This window comes from Lithobates pipiens, unplaced genomic scaffold (assembly GCF_037356315.1).
Source record: "Lithobates pipiens isolate NorthernLeopardFrog02 unplaced genomic scaffold, aLitPip1_a1.2 Scaffold_23, whole genome shotgun sequence".
NCBI classification, from domain to species: Eukaryota; Metazoa; Chordata; class Amphibia; order Anura; family Ranidae; genus Lithobates; species Lithobates pipiens.
The window spans coordinates 294,823,250-294,836,768 of NW_027507785.1; positions in this window are offsets into that span (position 1 = coordinate 294,823,250).

Consider the following 13,519-nt stretch of genomic DNA (forward strand, 5'->3'; position numbering starts at 1 on the left):
TCATTTTTTCCCACAATTCTTTGCAATATCAAGATTTTTTTACTTTTTTTTTTTTTCACAAAATTGCCATATTATCAGTTTATTTCTCACACACAGCATATGCATACCACAAATTACACCCCAAAACACATTCTGCTATTACTCCCGAGTACGGCAATACCACATGTGTGAGACTTTTACACAGTGGGCCTCTGTATGTGGCCACAACATGCAGGGAACGCCATCAGGCGTTCTGAAGCACCCAGGACAATTCTGACATTTCTCTCCTACATGTAAAAATCATTTATTTGCTAGAAAATTACATAGAATCCCAAAACATTATATGTTTTTTTAGCAAACAACCTGGAGAATACAATGGTGGTCGTTGCAACTTTTTATCTCGCACGGTATTTGCGCAGCAATTTTTCGAATGCTTTTTTTTTGGAAAAAAAAACTGTTTTGTGCTTAAAAAAAAAACACAGTAAAGTTAGCCCAATTTTTGCATAATGTGAAAGGTGAAGTTATGCCGAGTAAATAGATACCTAACATGTCACTCTTCAAAATTGCACACGCTCGTGGAATGGCGCCAAACTTTGCTACTTAAAAATCCCCATAGGCGACGCTTTAAATTTTTTTACTGGTTACATGTTTTGAGTTACAGAGGAGGTCTAGGGCTAGAATTATTTCTCTCGCTCTAACGTTCGCAGCGATACCTCACATGTGTGGTTTGAACACTGTTTTCATATGTGGGCGGGACTTACATATGTGTTCGCTTCTGCATGCGAGCACATGGGGACAGGGGCGCTTTAAAATTTTATTTTATTTTTTATTGTTGATTTTACTTTATTTATTTTAGTTTGACATTTTTTTCCCCAAAAATAATTTTTTTGATCTTTTATTTTATCTTTTATTCCTATTACAAGGAATGTAAACATCCCTTGTAATAGGAATATGGCATGACAGGTCCTCTTTACAGTGAGATGTGGGGTCAATAAGACCCCACATCTCACCTCTAGGCTGGGAAGCCTGAAATAAAAAAAAAAATATTCTGGCTTTGATCGAGTTGGTAGAAGCACCGGAGGGCTGCGGGAGGGGATGTCTATGGCTGGGTATTGTAGGGTATCTCCAAGTATGGCTGGGTATCTCCGAGTATGGCTGGGTATCTCCGGGTATGGCTGGGTATCTCTGGGTATGGCAATTGATGGTAAGGTATTGCAGAGTATTGGCTGGAATTGTATTGCAGAGTATTAGCAGGTACTGCAGAGTATTGGCGGGTACTTCAGAGTATTGGCGGGTATTGCAGAGTATTGGCGGGTATTGCAGAGTATTAGCTGGTATTGCAGAGTATTGGTGGGTATTTCAGAGTATTAGCAGGTATTGCAGAGTATTAGCTGGTATTGCAGAGTATTAGCGGGTATTGCAGAGTATTGGCGGGTATTGCAGAGTATTGGCGGGTATTGCAGAGTATTGGCTGGTATTGCAGAGTATTGGCGGGTATTGCAGAGAATTAGCTGGTATTGCAGAGTATTGGCGGGTATTGCAGAGTATTGGCGGGTATTGTAGAGTATTGGTGGGCATTGCAGAGTATTAGCTGGCATTGCAGAGTATTGGCAGGGAATTGAGGGGTTAAAACTGCAGATGCAGCCCACAGCGCTGCTGACACCGATCTCTTCCCCCTCCGCTGTACCGATCGGTACAGAGAGGGGGAGGGAGGAACTGGCGTCATAACATGACGCCGGTTTGTTTACAAGTGATCACTCCGTCATTTGATGGAGCGATCACGTGGTAAACGGCCGTGATGAGCGGCCGTTTACCGTGATCTGTGATGCGCCGGGTCCTGTGGACCCCGCGGTCTCAGATGCTCTCGAGTGCATTCCCCAGGGGGCGCACGAGAGCGGAATTCTGGGAGGACGTCATATGACGCCCTCCCAGAGTTAAACAACTGCCCTGTAGCCGTCATTCGGCTATGGGCCGGTTGTTAAGTGGTTAATATATATATACATATATATATATATGTATATCTATATATATATACAGTATCTCACAAATGTGAGTACACCCCTCTGGATATGGCGCTGAGCATGTGCACTCAAATTCTTTGGTCGACCATGGTGAGGCCTGTTCTGAGTGGAACCTGTCCTGTTAAACCGCTGTTTGGTCTCAGCTGCCGTGCTGCAGCTCAGTTTCAGGATCTTGTCAATCTTCTTATAGCCTAGGCCATCTTTACGTAGAGCAACAATTCTTTTTTTCAGATCCTCAGAGAGTTCTTTGCCATGAGGTGCCATGTTGAACTTCCAGTGACCAGTATGAGAGAGAGAAAGCGATAACACCAAATTTAACCCATTCACACCTAAGACCTTATAACACTAACGAGAAAATGTCTGACTGGACCCAATTTGAACATTTTCACTTAGGGGTGTACTCACTTTTGTTGCTAGCAGTTTAGACATTAATGGTTGTGTGTTGAGATATTTTGAGGGGAGACAGAAAATTTACACTGATATACAAGCTGTACACTTACTACTTTACATTGTAGCAAAGTGTCATTTCAGTGTTGTCGCATGAAAAAATATAATATAATACATTCACAAAAATGTGAGGGGTGTACTCACTTTTGTGATATACTGTGTATATATATATATATATATATATATATGTAGTGGCCATAACCCTCGTTAGGGCGGCCTTGACTTTTAGGCTTACCGGTTACCTCCACTTGGCTTATTTTTCCACCTCTAGTGGTTCCCAGGGTTAGTACCCAACAACTTTGGATGCTGACACCATAAAAGTCCTTTAGAAAGGTTTTTATTTGCAGGGGTAACATCCAACAAACACAGTCTCGTATGGGAACAGAGGGCAAGGGTCTTTGACCTTGAATAAAGCTTTCAACCGAAAATGAACAGGAATCCTTTCCTCAGTACCTGGAACATTCTCTGTCTCCTTGGTAGTACTGGAAAAGGGTGGATTCGTTAGTGTCCTTGACAACCCAGCAACCAGGCACTTCTTGGGATGCCAGCTTGTTGGCCCTCCTCCGAAAAGTCCACCCCTGATTGCTTACACGGGCTGCGGTGCCCCTCCAAGTTGAGAGCACACCCGGACGCCTTGAATCCTCCTTCAGTTACTGCGCCTCAGACCAGCCGGTTCCGAGACTCGGGAACAGATTGATCTTTACCCCAGACCATGTGGGTCTAATGGGGCTAGTCACACCGACCATGTTGCGGGGCGGCTCATACTCCCATTAACGGGACCCCACGCGGGTGCTACCCCGGTTCAGCTCCAGGAACAGACAGCTATCGCCTCATGAACGAACCTTGAACATGTGACTTCAACATCTTAAGTACCCTTCCCTAGACTCCTCAGCGGGGCCAGACGCACACACTGATTGGCTCCGGGAAATGCTGATACCTAAAACGTCCAATCAGGCCTGGTTTTGGGCCTGTCATGTGCACCTAACTGTACGCATGACCAGGCAGAACTCTAATACAGCCCAGCCAAACTGATGCCAAAGTTAAACCTACATAATCAGCCCTCAGAACACCTTTACTGTTCTGAGGAAAAAACTAAATTTGTACACGGCAGACACCTTGTCCAAAGTGTCGCTACACATCCCCCCCCCCCCCCCCCCCGTCATTTAGACAATGTCCCCATAGTCTAGGCAACAACCAGGGCAAAAATCCTATCCTATTTTCTAAAAAAAAAAAAAATGAAAAAACCTGATGCGGTGCCTCGATTTCTTTTTTTTTTAAATGGGTATTGGGAAAGGGAAGAAAAGGAAACACATTTAAAACATTAAGCACAACAACACATTTAAATGCTGAACATGTACCACCCAGCTAAACTGACTAACCCACCCAATCTCCGATGAGCCTGACAGTCGATCTCGGTGCATCCTGAAAAAGAAAAACACAACATACAAAGCAATACTGTACACTATACATTTTGTTTTAAAGAGTGAAATTCCACTGCTGCTTCAATGAAATTTCCTTCTTTGAAGACACATCAAATTGTTTTTCCCTAGCATGTTCTAATGACTATGAAAGAAAGATTCTGCTATTTCTATTCCTTTCCTGCCGACTCACGCCACCTAGTAGTCAGATCGGGCAAAACAAGGTCTTTTCCTTGTGCATCCACAGTAGTGATAAAGTATATAGCACTTTCTTTATCCGGTCTGCATATCACAACTTTGTCACAATAGATATGCCAACCATAGCTCCAATGCAATAGACATCCCTGGAATCGGTCATAAAGCTCCGGTGAAAAGGCCTTTTCCCGGAGCGGCTTTGGCACTTTCAAGTAGCTCCAAACATTGTCCTCGTACCAAGCCTCACGGCTCTCTTCAATAACAGTCATAATGTCTCTTGGAACATAGGGAAACTCCAACCTATACTCGTTAGCTACTCTCTTATGAAGAAGCCTCTGTGACCTTGCAAGTCTCGGTAATGCACAGGCGCTTCCGTCCCCAGGCGGTATGCAGGAGTTTCGGGACCGCTGCACCAACGTGGCAGAATCCCTTTTCAGTGTGAGCAAATTCACGGGTTTAGGAAAAGTCACATTTACCGTGGTGGGATTTTCGCACTCGTCATTCCATCCCCTGAGATTAGATCCAGCCAATCCGAAACATCTGCACAAGTGGCGGCTACATCATCCCCTCCAGCCCATAACAACTCCTCTGACAATACCCCCAGAATATCCTCATCTTCCATATCCAACAGGGTCTCTAGCTCTGAATCTCTGTATTCCTCTGCCGGTAAATAGTTAGCCAAGGGTGTACTCATGGTCAGACTCTTTTCCGAAGCAATCCTCTTCCGCCGATTGGATCCAGCCGGACTTGGTGGCGGAGCTTTCTGTTGCCTCCGGAAAGACTTTGTACGCCTCACTTTCTCTAGTGAAGGCATAGTGATCTCTGTAATGGTGGTAGAAATAGTGTCCATCTGCTCCAAAGTGGTCTCCTCAGCAGTCTCAGTAACAGACGTAGCAGCATCTCTCTCTGAGATGTCAGCAGTGACAGGTGTCACCGCGGTGGAAGGCTTTTCCCAAGGGGGCGAAAATGGCCGGCTCCTCGGTTATCGTGCCCGTGGCCCAGTCCATGCAGTAGGCCCTTGGTGGCACAACTAACTGCTCCACTTTGAAAGCGTACTCTGCACACATTCTGCACCTGGAAAACGTCAGAGGGTTGGCGACCAAACCGTTGCACTTCCTGCACAAGATACCCAGGCCTTTGATGTCTCCAGTAGTGTAGAGTATGAACCGCCCCTGCGGCAGCAAGCAAATTCCTGTGAACACGGAACCAGGTGGCTATACTCCTGCGGGACCCCTTCCAAGAGGCATCCTGGGTCTTGGCACAGGCCGCACACCTGGAACACGGTACATCCTGAAAATTTTTTCTCTCTCCAAGTTCCGAGAAAAAGTATGGATCCTTCTCTCCTCCTTCCGCAACACACTCTCACGCGGTGCCTCATGCGGAGAAAAGATCCGCACAGACTCCTCCCACTGGGCACTGGCTCCTGTGTAATTTTGCGGGCTTTTAGTACAGGCTCCACCCACTCATATGCACCTCAGTGAAAGTGTCTCCAAAATGGCACTGATCTTTATGGTGCAGTTCAAAATACTTCACCCTCTGTTCCAAGGCCCTGCGAGGTAACTGTAAATCCCCCGGACTGCAAGCCCCCACGTGTAGCGGCCATAACCCTCGAAAGGGCTTTTGGGCTTACTGGTTACCTCCGCTTGGCTTGTTCTTCCACGTCTAGGGGTTCCCAGGGTTATTACCCAACAACTTTGGACACTGGCACCATAAAAGTCCTTCAGAAATGTTTTTATTTGCAGGGGTAACATCCAACAAACACAGTCTCGTATGGGAACAGAGGGTAACGGTGAATAAACTCAGGCACCTTGAACTGCTGATCACCAGAAAGTCTCTAATACGACCCAGAGAGTAGCCACTCACAGCTGGGCGCTTTAAGGCTGAACAAATCTCTAGCCAGAGATTATGTATCATGGTTATGCAGTAATCTTCCTGTGTTTGCTTACCTCCCCTCATGTGTTCAGACTAAGAGGCCAGCTACTTCCACCTGGTGGTTTTTATAACCTCTCCTCTAAGCATGGCTCCACCCCAGGCCCTATCAGGAAACCCTATATTAACCTGTGCACTGCAAGCCATCGGGGCTGATCAACCATTGTATATTCATTGTGTGTTTGGCTTCCTGGTTCCTGCTTGCCGTGTGCTCTATGTTTGACTCTGTTACCGACCTCGGCGTGTTCTCAACGATTCCTGTTTGCTTGTGACCTTGACCTTTTGCATGTCCCTGACCGTCCCTGTCTGCTTGTGACCCTGAACCTCTGTTGTGTACTCTGTTGTTCCTGTCTGCTAGTTGCCCTGACCTCTAACGTATCCCCTTACTATCCTTGTCGTTCTAGCCTGCTGCTTCCTTCTCCTGTAGTCTACTGTGAGCGTGAGCTGTGAGACCCTAGGGGCCGCGACCTAGAGCCAGACTGCAGCAAAGTCCATCCTCAGCACTGGAGGCTCTGGAGAACACCCGCTGGCTCTTAGACTCCGCGCCCTGGGGAATCTATGCTCCAGCTCCCATTGGGATCTGTGTTAGTGATCCTGTAGACCTGTGCCCTGAATCTCCCTGGGTACAATCCGCAGCAGTCAGTCCTAAGGTCCACTACCTAGCGGTGCACTTCTGACTCCTACGGAGTGCATCTGTCACCTGGTCTCAGGTGACCTGACATTATGGCAGTCTGCAATTTAAACCAGAATTTACAAAGTCTTTGACCTTGAATAAAGCTTTCAACCGAAAATGAACAGGAACCCTTTCCTCAGTACCTGGAACATTCTCTGTCTCCTTGGTAGTACTGGAAAAGTGTGTATTCGTTAGTGTCCTTGACAATCCAGCAACCAGGCACTTCTTGTGGTGGCAGCTTGTTGGCCCTCCTCCGAAGAGTCCTCCCCCGATCGCTTACACGGGCTGTGGTGCCCCTCCAAGTTGAGAGCACACCCGGATGCAGGGAACAGATGGATCCTTACCCCAGACCATGCGGGTCTAATGGGGCTAGTCACATCGAACATGTTGCGAGGAGGCACATACTCCCATGAACGGGATCCCTCGCAGGTGCTACCCCGGTCCAGCTCCAGGAACAGGCAGCTATCACCTCACGAACGAACCTTGAACATGTGACTTCAACATCTTAAGTACCCTTCCCCAGACTCCTCAGCGGGGCCAGACGCACCCACTAATTGGCTCCGGGAAACGCTGATACCAAAAACGTCCAACCAGGCCTGGTTCTGGGCCTGTCATGTGCACCTAACTGTACGCATGACCAGGCAGAACTCTAACATAGCCCGGCCAAACTGATGCCAAAGTTAAACCTACATAATCAGCCCTCAGAACCCCTTTACTGTTCTGAGGAAAAAACGAAATTTGTACATGACAGACACCTTGTCCAAAGTGTCGCCACTACATATATATATCTATATATATATATATATATATATATATATATATACATATAATAATTTTTTTTTTTTTTTGGGGGGGGGGGCGGTTAGATATGCACTAATAAGATGCTTTACAATATGCTGATCTGTTTTATAGCAAAACATTACTGTATATGCATATAAGTATATGCATCCATTCTAACTCCAATTGTTGAAATATAATTTTTAATTGGCTGTTATAATTTAGTGCAATTTGCATCGCAATAAATCTTTCTATTGCTTGGAATAAGACTTTATCCCTTAACACAGATTTTAAAATAGCAGTTCTTTTTTTATTTATTTTTTGTTTTTTTGCTTCTCCGCAGGTTAAAACCTGAACTATGCTACAGTATATATTGAATTATATTGCTGGCTGATGGGGTTTGTTAAACTCTCGGCTCTTTGTTGTAAACTTCGCTTTTTACCCTTTTATGATTTTCCAGTTTTAGGGCCCCATTTCCAGCACACTTTTATATTTTGTCATCCTTTTTGGTAATATGTTTATGCATTCTGATCCAGGAACGGTTTTCAGAAAATTAAACACTGTGACCAGTTTATGGCTCGAGCATAAAAATGGTTCATTATCTTAATAAAAATAGCTTTTATTATGAATATGCTTGGTTTAAAAATATTATTGGGTATTCCTCATTTATGTGTACTAAAAGCTATTTTATTAGCCCTAGCGCCTTGGTGTTTGTACTTTTAAAATACTTTATAGGACATCAAAGCTATTGAAAGGGTGTTAACTAATATATTTATTGTTGTATAATTTTAGGGGCATGGATTCACTAATAATAATAATCCCCTCATGTTTTGTTAAAGTAGATTTGTAGTTTGTTATCTTAAAGAGACACTGTCCCTTTGCACATTCAGAGCAATGTAAGAAAGTCTGTAAAGATTCCAGCCCTGATCCTCTAATATTCTCTTCTCCAGCAGATGCCAACTGCTTTTCCCTCTCTCTAGACTGTGACCGGGTATATCGGTACCAGGGGAGGGCTGGCAGCCTTAGGCCTGGGGGGCAAGTCCAGTCAAGTGGTCCATTGAACCACTGAATCAGCTCACCACCCATCTACATCACATTCCCCGTACAGAGAGAATGTTTTTAACACTTTCTTTGGCCACTAGTGGGGGTTAAAAGTGCCCCGCTAGTGCCACTAAAACAATGATAAAGTACCACTAAAACGAGCAGCGCTGTACCACTACCGCCCACATCGCCCCAGTGTGAAAGTACCCTTTGGTATTAGATGTGCAAACAAAAAGGTGAGACCACATCTAATACCTACAGAGAGTAATGGAAATAAGGTGGAGTTCAAAGTGAACTGTGTCATTGCCTGCAGGGATTGGCATTTAGGGGGGTTAAAGCAGGCAGGGATGAAGGGATGCAGGGATGAAATGTAATATCAACTATTCACTGCCTGTCAAATGCCTCTGAAAAGTGACCTGAGCATGGATCACTTTTCAGAGGAGTGGCAGTGGCTGCTGCAAGTGAATACAAGCATTTAGGCTCACACTGGTGTGCTGCGGTTTGGCTGCAACTGGCGAGTGTCACACCCCCTAAGACTTCTTTTAGGTTACTCATTGTTGCTGCATGTTCTGAAAGTGCACCAAACAGGATGTTTAGTGCACTTTCAGAACATGCAGTAAAAATGTGCATCCTCTAAGTCCCAGGGGCAACATGCAGGATGACTGCCAGTACACCAGCATTGCAGCCAAACTGCAGCATGTCAGTGAGAGCCCACATCATACCACCTAGCCCTAGGAGGGCAAGGTACTGGCACAGGCTGCTAGAAAAAAAACTCTTTGGCTGCAGAGAGGAGGAGAGAGGAGGAGCTCACTTACTTGGATGGTCCCAGCCTCCCAGGAGCCTCACTGGATTCCAGCCAACTGCTCAGATTGAGCAGAGAGCAGGTCCAGCCTCTACCAGCCAATGGTGTGGAGTAGGGATGGGCTGGCAGCTCAAGAACTTTGCATGTTGCGGTTTTGAGCTGATGACACAGCAGCCTTTGCCACCGCATATCAGAGCAGCCCAGGGGGCAATTGCATCCCTGCCCCCTGGCCCAGCCCTCCCCTGATCGGTACCCATTGTGACTACGTAAGACTTGGGAAGCCTTATTATTTATGGATTTGTTACAGACTTTTTTTTAGCGCCGACAATTTTCGCGGCATCTTACATACTGTATATTCACATTAGTACCTGCCCTCAAGGAGCTTACAATCTAAGGTACCTATTTCAAAGGCATACACATACTACTGTCAAATTAGACACAAGCAAATGAACCTATCAGCATGCATTTGGTGTGTGGGAGAAAACTGGAGCACCCTGGAGAAACCCAACTTATGCCCCATACATACGGTCGGACATTCTGACAACAAAATCCATTGGATTTTTTCCCATGGATGTTGGCACAAACTTGTCTTGCATACACACGGTCGCACAAAGTTGTCGGAAAATCCAATCCTTCTGACGTAGAACGCGTACGACGGAACTATAAAGAGGGCAGTAGCCAATAGCTTTCGTCTCGTAATTTATTCTGAGCATGCGTGGCACTTTGTCCGTCGGAATTGTCTACACACTATCGGAATTTAAATGATCAGATTTTGTTGTTGGAAAATTTTAGATCCGGCTCTCAAACTAAAGTAAATTCCAACAGAAAAAGTCCAATGGAGCCCACACACGATCGGATTTTCTGACAACACGATCCGATCGCACATTTTTTCGTCTGAAAACATGACCGTGTGTATGGGACATTACAGACATTTTCACTTTGTCCTGAATGGTCAAAGTGACAGTGTTTTTTAACTTCTTGAGATCCGCGCTATAGCCAAATGACGGCTACAGCGCGGACCTGCTTTGCCGGGACGACGTCTATTGACGGCGCGATCTGTGATCAGCGAGATCAGCGAGTCTATGAGACTCGCCTGATCACAGATTGGAGCAAGGGGTCGATCCCGACCCCTTACCACGTGATCAGCTGTCAGCCAATGACAGCTGATCATGTGATCACAACAGAGCCGGTAATCGGCTATTTTTCCTCCTTGCGCTGACATCAGTCCCGATCACGGTGAGCTGAGGACAGCTCATCAGTGCCCACCTGCCCTCTGCCAGTGCCACCTAAAATATTGCAATAAGTGCCACTCATCAGTGCCCATAGTGCCACCCATCAGTGCCCACAGTGCCACCCATCAGTGCCCACATTGCTACCTATCAGTGCCCACAGTGCCACCTATCAGTGCCCACAATATGCCTCGCACACACAGTGCTGAACCTCAGTGCCACATATCCGTGCCCATCAGTGTCATGCACCAGTGCCCATCAGTGCCCATCAGTGACGCCCATCAGTGCCACCTATCAGAGCCACCTATTAGTGCCACCTATCAGTGCCCATCAGTCCCACCTATCAGTGGTACCTATCAGTGCCCATCCGTACCACCCATCCGTACCACCCATCCGTGCCACCCATCCGTGCCACCCACCTGTGCCACCCATCCGTGCCATCTGATCTGTGGCCATCTTTGCCCATCAGTTCTGCCTTGTCTGTGCCCATCAGTACTGCCTTATTTGTGCCTATCGGTGCCACCTTATCTGTGCCTATTAGTGCCGCCTTAACTGTGCCTATCAGTGCCCACCAGCGCCGCCTATCAGTGCCCACCAGCGCCGCCTATCAGTGCCCACCAGCAACGCCTCATCAGCACATTTCAATGAAGGAAGAAAAATGACCTGTTTGCAAAATTTTATAACAAACTATTAAACATGATTTTTTTTTTTTTATCTTTTTTTGTTTGTTTAGCAAAAAATAAAACTCCCAGCTGTAATTAAATACCACCAAAAGAAAGCTCTATTTGTGGGGAAAAAAATGATAAAAATGTCATTTGGGTACAGTGTTGTATGGCAGCGCAATTGTCATTCAAAGTGCATCAGCGCTGAAAGCTGAAAATTGGTCTGGGCAGGAGGGGGGTTTAAGTGCCCAGTAAGCAAGTGGTTAAAGGTACTGCAGAATCTAAGATTGTAGCTGGCCATGTCCTGGTATACCAAACTTTGAGAGATAATAATAAACAGACTTTATCACCTGGATTCACCAAAAGGATCACTATTATCCACATACACTATATTACCATTTCACCACTTCATAATCCTGATACACTATAATACCAATACACCAAAAGTATTGGAACACCTGCCTTTACAAGCACATGAACTTTAATGGCATCCCAGTCTTAGTCCGTAGGGTTCAATATTGAGTTGGCCCACCCTTTGCAGCTAATTTCATGCTTCCAACTTTGGGAACAGTTTGGGGATGGCCCCTTCCTGTTCTAACATGGCTGCGCACCAGTGCGCAAATCAAGGTCCATAAAGACATGGATCAGCAAGTTTGGGTTGGAGGAACTTTCTTGGCCTGCACACAGTCCTGACCTCACCCTGATAGAACACCTTTGGGATGAATTAGAGCAGAAACTGCAAGCCAGGCCTTATCGTCCACCACAGTGCCTGACCTCATAAATGCGCTTCTGGAAGAATGGTCAAACATTCCCATAGACACACTCAGTGGCATCACTAAGGGGTGGCTTTTGGGGGCTATAGCTCAGAGTCTCTTCAGGGGTCCCCAAGGGAGGGGAGGCTCTCTGGGGACCCTGATGTAAGTGGGGATCTCTCTGGGGACCCTGATGCAAGGGGAATGCTCTCTGGGGACCCTGATGTAATTGAGGGGCTCTCTGGGAACCCTGGTGCAAGGGGGAGGCTCTCTGGGGATCCTGATGTAAGGAGGATGCTCTTTGGGGACCCTAATGTAAGGGGGACCTCTCTGGGGATCCTGATGTAAGGGAGTGCTCTCTGGAGACACTGATGTAAGTGGGGGGCTCTCTGGGGATATATACACATACACACACACGTATATTACTGTATATACATGGGTATGCCTGCCCAACTGAATGACTTTCTTTAGTACGCTGCTATGGGCTCTAGTCCCAGATCTTTTGTAGACCTAGCAACGCCCCTACACACTCCTAAACCTTGTGGACGGCCTTCCCAGAAGAGTTGAAACTGTTATAGCTGCAATGGGTGGGCCAGCTCAATATTGAACCCAACGGAGAAAGACTGGAATGCCATTAAAGTTCATGTGTGTGTAAAGGCAGGAGTTCCAATACTTTTGATAATACAGTATATACGGTATGTATTGTGGTGAGTTTAATAAATAATTGGGTCATTTCACTTTTTTCATGCTACAATGCACCTTAAAGTGGTTGTAAACACTTACAAACCACTTTGACCTACAGGTAAGCCTAGATTAAGGCTTACCTGTAGGTCCAAGAAATATCTCCTAAACCTACACGGTTTAGGAGATATTTACCCCGAAGACAGCCACCGCTGTCTACGGCACATGCGTCGTAGACAGTGGCTCCCTGGCGCACTGGGCAGGCTGCAGATCGCAGCGAAATGCTGTGAGTGACGTCATCGCTGCTTCAGCGAATCACAGCGCCGGAGCCGAGAGACCCGGAAGTCACTCTGGGATCCAAGGCAGCGGGGAAGAAGAAGACGGAGGACCGCTTCGGGGGCTTCGTTCTCAGGTAAGTTATTTATAATGAGCTAGTATGCTATGCATACTAGCTCATTATACCTTTGCCTTGCAGGGTGTGTTTTAATTTTTATTTTTTTTTCCCTTTACTTCCTCTTTAATGTATAGTATGAGCGGTAAGAAAAGGGAAGCCTCTGCTCCTCATTCCTCTCAACCGGCAATGATAGATGGATACCATGGAAGATACCAGGAAGATAAGTATTGAATAAAAATAGATTAATAAAATAATTGTTATACATAATGTGCCTTGTTTATTTACGTACTTTGCTTACCCACATACATGGTGAATTTGTTTTGGGACCCCTAAAGCTAAAAATTTTCCTCACTGTCACAAATTAATTTATGACCATCTTTACATAGTGTATGTCCTCCTTTGAGAGAGGCTCTTACAGTAGCATCACTTACACTGGGGATGGCTGATATAGGAACTCCATCTTCAGTCTATCTCCCTAAAATCCAGTTTACTGACCAAAAGTATGTTGTAGCACTAATT